This window comes from Aquila chrysaetos, chromosome 20 (genome assembly GCF_900496995.4).
Source record: "Aquila chrysaetos chrysaetos chromosome 20, bAquChr1.4, whole genome shotgun sequence".
NCBI lineage: Eukaryota > Metazoa > Chordata > Aves > Accipitriformes > Accipitridae > Aquila > Aquila chrysaetos.
Genome location: NC_044023.1, coordinates 4,689,558 through 4,695,947, shown reverse-complemented (window position 1 = coordinate 4,695,947; position 6,390 = coordinate 4,689,558).

The window sequence follows — 6,390 nt, the reverse complement described above, 5'->3', positions numbered from 1 at the left end:
GAGTATTATTTAGGAGTGTATCTGCAAAGCTACATTTTACTTCATTGTGTTTGACAGTTAGTGTTACCAAGTGTACTTTAAGTCACCTCGTATCATGAATATCCCTTTTGGCAGTGGAGACTGAAGCCTAATTAAAATTACAGGTCACAACATAAAGCAAGGACAACATAAGCTCCTGAATGATATTCTGACAGTATGCTTCAAAGCTAATCTAAAAGGATTGCTTCTAAGGCCTTGTCTAGCCTAAGGAGTAAATTAAATGCATGAAGTTTGAATGTATTAGCTAACAAATCCCAAGACATTTGAAAAGTCTAGTATAGACAAGATGGTAGACTTAAAAGAAGTCTATAATTTGATTAAAGTTTAATATCTTCTTAACATGTATTTTTGACTTGTGTGTTAAATATCATGCCTCATTTATCAACTTGACCAATTCAGTGTGTGGTAAGGGATGTTTTCTACTCTGTGTGAAAACATTTTTGCTGATTTTTTTTGTATTTTCAATAGTTGTGAAAAAAATGCTTTTGAAAGGTTATATTCATGCCCCTGACTCATTAGTCTTTCACTTGAAAGTATTTTCTTTGAACAGGTCAATGCTTTTCATAAGACACAAGTAGTACTGAATTGGTTGAGGGTGTTCAGTATATAATCATTATTACCTTGAATTGCCAGCTAAGTTTCCAATGTAGGATTTAAAAGTAAAGGGGGGTACAACACACCACAAACAATCCACCGCCCCCCAACTTGTTCTGAAAGAGTTGTTTATCATGGAATAATCAGGTAGTTTTGTAATGTTACTTCTTGAATTTGTTGAGTTTCAGCTGCAGGCTGATAATGTGTTGCAGGTGAAATGTAGATCATTTCACTTCCAATTTTATTTCACATTTTCTCAACAGAATTTCTGTTAGTTTAACTGGGGACAGCAGACAAAATGTATGCTCCTAAAAATGTAAATCTAGTAAACAAATATAATTAATGTTTGGGCTAGAAATTACACCAGGAAATTGCAGAGTTATTTCTGATGTTTTTATTGCCACTACTTTTTAGTTCATCTGTTTTTCTTTTCCCATGACTCTTTAGCAGGTGCGTTTGTGCAATATGGCTGAATTTGAGAAGTGACATGCAGAGAAGCCTCTTTCTGTTAAGAGAAAAGCTGTGTGCCTTTCATTGTCTCTGTGCACAGGTCTGAGGAACATGAGCTAGTGTTTTGTTTAAAACCTTCAGATTTCCTTTAACGAGCATATAGGGTTTCAAAGGTACCTTCACCCTCTAAAATTGCAGCAAAGTGTCGTATATGAGAGCAAACCACTGAACTAAAAAGTTGAGAGCCCGGGGGTAGGTGAGGAATACTGCTGGTTATGTTTTCGTAATGTTTAATCAGCAGTTGTTTATGGTAGTGTGACTTTTTCCAGAACAAAACTTGGCATGCATCTTAAAACCCATGGCAGAGTTGCATGGAGGAGCTGGACACAAAGCAGGGAAAAAATTTAGCAATTATTGCCAAACAAGCAATTCTCTCCTAATTTTTTTTTTTTCCCCAAGTATGGAAACTTAGTATCATATCTAGGCATGTACAATAACTTGCCAGGTTTGCTTTAGCCAGTGGTTTTGGCCTATTTTTTTTCCTGCTGGTTACTATTTGACCTCATCTACTTCTTCGTATAGCCTGTGTTACAGGAACCTGGTCAGATTTACAGCTTTTAAGCCATATAGGAAGGAAAAAATGTACCCAAGTTAGACCTGTTAGAGGTGAGAGAAAGCTGAAGAGGAGTTATTTTATCCTTTCAAGAGCTCAGGCATCTGTATTGATGGAGTAGTCTCCTCTGCTTCACCTTTTTATGGCAGTGTCCACTAAGGGTGAGTTAGCCATGTTATAAAGGATGTCCTTCTGTTGTAAAGTGATTTCTTTAGGTTTGAGACATAACTAACTACTTTTGTCCATACTGGATAGTGAGGAGGCTCTGCCTGCCGCTGTGAGGCATGGGGCCTCTCTGGCTCCCCTGGGGCTGCAGTGTGCTGTGCGGGTTTGGAAGTGATGCCATTTCCATCTCAGTGCTGTCCCTCCTCTCCTGCAAACTGACAAGTTGGGTGGCTGTTTCGCTTTTTGTTTCACTAGAGTGAAGAACAGTTCAAGACATGTATAAATTAACCTCTCATATCCCATTTCCCTTACTGCAGCCAAAATAACTTTTAAATAAGTTACCTGGAGACTTTTCATGCTAACATTTCTTGCTCCTGCAGTTGGTTTTTGTGGTTCACTCTCCGATGTTACTTTGGCCCTGGAATAAGGTAGGATCTGCTTTACAGACTGTTGGACAGGTGTTACAGCAGAGCTGTGTTGTAAAGGAGGCCTTTAGCAAAACAAATCGTGCAGCTACATTCTCAAAATACCAACCTACAATATGACTAATGCATAGACAAAAAAATTACTGTTCTGTGTTATCTGTTAGGAGACTCTGCAGTTATGTGGTTGGAATAGAATAACCAATACGAAAATACACTAGCTGTTTCCTCTAGATATTTTCAAAAGCAGGTCACCATTTGAGCAGCTATTCAGAGCACTATTTCACTTACAAGCTGTAGGACTAAAACTTTTAAGATTAGTCCAAAGTGAACTATACGTACCTGCTGCAGGGACAGGGTGCTCAGCACATTGCTAGCTGTTTGCAGTTAAATTTTGTACTGAATGTGTCGGCCCTCACTCTTGGAAGCATTTTGACAAACTTCAGCCACAGTGGCTTTGTAGGTCTTCAAAAAGCTCACAGACCACCTTTTCTTAGCAGCCTGCTAAATTATAAAGAATGATGTATAGGTTTTATTTTTAGCAATTTACACTGTAAATATAAGTTTGCATTTGCTATTACATTCACAGCAGATAATACACAGTCTTTACACAGGCAGATCAGAACTGCATTTGACCTTAATTAATATAACCATAAATAAATAATATTACTGACTGTAGCATAAAAATATTATTCAATGGTTAAAATAACTTACTGTTCTAATAGTGTAGGACAGGCTAAACTTTCTTAAGCAGTAGTTCCACTAGTGGGATTAATATGAATAAAACCAATTCAGGTCAGATGTTGCATGTTACATGATGAGGTACTTTTGTATTTGCCATCTTCACCTCTTACAGCTTGGTTTATAAAAATGTGTTTTGACGCCTGACATGACACAAAACAGTGGTTTGTCTTGTCTGTGGAAGTTTGCTTTGATCGGAGGCAGGACTAGAGCTACAGAGGCCCCTTCCAACCTCAACTAGCCAATGATTCTACAAGTTGTAGAAAATAAGGTGTTACCTGTGCAAATTCCCTAAATATTTTAGTCAATGAAGCATCATTTATCTCTGTACATAGCTTTAGCAGAAATAAACTGCTGTGTGTTTGAATCCATGCAGTACCTCAGGTCCTTGAATCACCACAGGAAGATGTTTAGCAATGCGATGATGCCACCTCCTGTGCTGTGACTGTTCAAGGGGTAGCGTCAGTAGATCTTAAAATACAAGTCAGCAAGGCTACCATCCTCTTTGCATCAGGTTGCCTGAGTAATGGTTAAGCTAGTAGAGGTGATTGCTTTCTTCATCCAGCTCCTGCCTAGCTTTAGTCCTGTCTGCTCAGTACGGTTCATTGAGGAGGAAAAAGCCAGCTATACTTAGCTCATCTTTCAGCAAACAGAAAACTCTAGCCGCCATCCCCATGGGCAAGAAAACAGATGGGTGGCTGCTGCTGACTGAGGAATGTGGTAATCATGTATAGAACATGACTAGTGGTTTTTGTTGTTGCTCAATACATCCATTATTCAGTCCTGTGACTGTGCTTGATGCCAGAGTAAATTCCTTTTCTCAGTTAATATGGATGCACAGCTTATCTGTAACATGTTGGGAAAATGCAAACTGGCCTTGAAAAAAAGAGCTGCTATGCTATGAATTCTTCAGGGAGTGTCTGATGAGAACAGTCTGAGTTCTGTTATTTTTAGGTCATGAAGATAGTAACTAGCCCCATAATCTGTAAAAATGCTTCAGGTTTTTTCAGGGGATGACCAGCTGTTGCATACATGATTGGATCTCTTTAATCCCAAGAGAACGTATAAAGGGAAGAATTACTGAAGGTCAGTACGATCTGCAAAAATCCTGACAAAAGATTGGTCGCTGTAAATTACTTTAATTATGGCAGTTCTGCAAGTATACCTCTGTCTGCCTTTTCTCTTTAGGAATGCAGCCTCATTTTTCCTTAGGAGTGTGAACTTTTAACTTACAGAAAAAGCCTTTATTTTCAAAAGCTACAGTTTAATTTCATAATACCATGATGTTACTGTAATTTCTGTCAGTGAAGGTGTAGGGTTTTGGGTTGGTTGGTTTGTATATAGCCTGGGCTATGCCACTTCAAAGTCAAAAGTGGGAAGAAAACAATCAGAGTGTTGATGTACACATTAGGGTGTTGTCTGTTAGAGTGGGTGGATGGGAGGGGATGCAGTGCCAGAAGGGATCAGTTAGGGGTATTTTCCTAGCATTTTTTTCCACAGATAACACTTCCATTTATATAAAGTTTAGCAGTAATACACTTCTCCCTTTTACCAAGTTGCCATACACACATCCTTTAGATGAGGCCAGGAATTTTATAAAAAATTTTTTAAACTGGATTGCTTCAACAATTTGGGATTCCTTAACTGCTTTTCATCCAGACTCCTCTTAACAATTTATTTGGTCTGTTCACCCAAAAAAGGGGTTTAAATGCATCTTATTGCTATAAACTCAAATTATGTTTAGAGAAACTTAGACCAGTTGAAAAGTGATGGCAGGTCATTGCATTTTGGGATACTCTGACTATTGTATCTTTGTTAGGACAGCTCTAAGTTTGCCACTCACAGCAGGCTAACTGCCAGATACTGCTTATGCTCATAGGGCTATTTTTAAAGAATTACCTTACTGATTATTTTGGTTTTGAGTAAGGAAGGGGCTTTTACCTGACACTCTCAAGCCATTCTCTCTAATCCTAAAGGCCAGGAAGTGCTATGTTTCGGGTTTTGGGTTTTGTTTTTTTTTCCTAAAGCGGACAAGTCAAATGGTTTTGTGTCATGCTGAAACTTCTGTAGCATGTCTTGCCTGGTGCTCTGATGGCAGTTCTTGGGTAGTTACCATGCAAGCATACATGGACTCAGAAGGCTTTGGTGTTATGTGCCCGTGCATCCTTCGCTGCTGCATTTAAGCAGGAAAATGGCAGTTCTCCAGATGCTACAAGGGACTTGAAACCTGTTACTGAGAGGAGCAGTTAGCAGCTTGTGTTTTATAGAAATGAACAGGCCATGCCTGGTGGAGCTCAGCTAGCTGTTGCTCAACGAGGAGGGGGCTTAGCCCTAGGCTGTGTTGTAGGAGGAAGGAGTGAAGCTTTGTACCTAAGAGCTTTGGCCCTAGGGAGATGCTGGATTATTACACTGGCTATTCCTGCATAGCAGTTTCTGGGAAAGTTCAAAAGTGAAAGCCAAGTCAAGAGCTTGTTCAGCACACTGGAGTGGGGCTCTTTGCCCAGGCACACCAAGGCAGGACACAGCCCCCAGGTTATGACCAGAGAAGTGGATGTTTCCCAATTTTCCAAGGGCTTCTTTCCCACTGTAGTACTGTCTCCCCTCCTGCTCCTGGTCCCCAGAGCCAGGCTTGTTCTGAATCGAGTATCTGTCAAAAAATGAAAAAAGCTTTCCAAATTATTTAAAACTACAAACCTATAGGCTCATTTTAGTAGCACTCACACTTCCCTTTTTAGGGTCTAAGGTTCAGCTGATACCTGCAGCTGAGTATGGCAGCTGATAATCATACACAGTTGAAAGGGTATAGCAACAGTTCTTCCTCCAGTCTTCAGTGCTGTATCCTAGGAATGAGATGCTCATTCAACTTTACTGCAGTGTCTATCCAGATACTACAGCCAAAAAGACCCAGTCATTCTGCACACATTTAAATATCCTTCTCTCGCCTAGTGAGATGGAATCCTCTCCTCAACATTACTATCTTATTCTTCTAAGGTAACTTTTTAAAAAAGTAAGTTCTAGTATTTTTTTGTTTTGGCATCTCAATAGTTAACTTTGAGCAGATTCACAAAATTCAGAAAAATGAGTGAACTCAGGTGAGCATTACAGAGCTTTGAATTTCTTGCTCAGAACTGAACTGTCAACTATAAGTTATTTGTAGAAAGGTTTTTAAATCACAGTAAACTGTTTACTAATATCAACATGAAAATTTTGAAAGTCAAGCAAGAAAGTGTTACAGCTGCAAAAGAAACAGATGTGTTCAAAACACTTTCATATGAACACAGCGATCCCAAACATCTAAGCACATTCAGCATCATAAATTCAGCTGCAGTCACAGTAAAATGGAAAACACAGTGAAATTTCCATTCC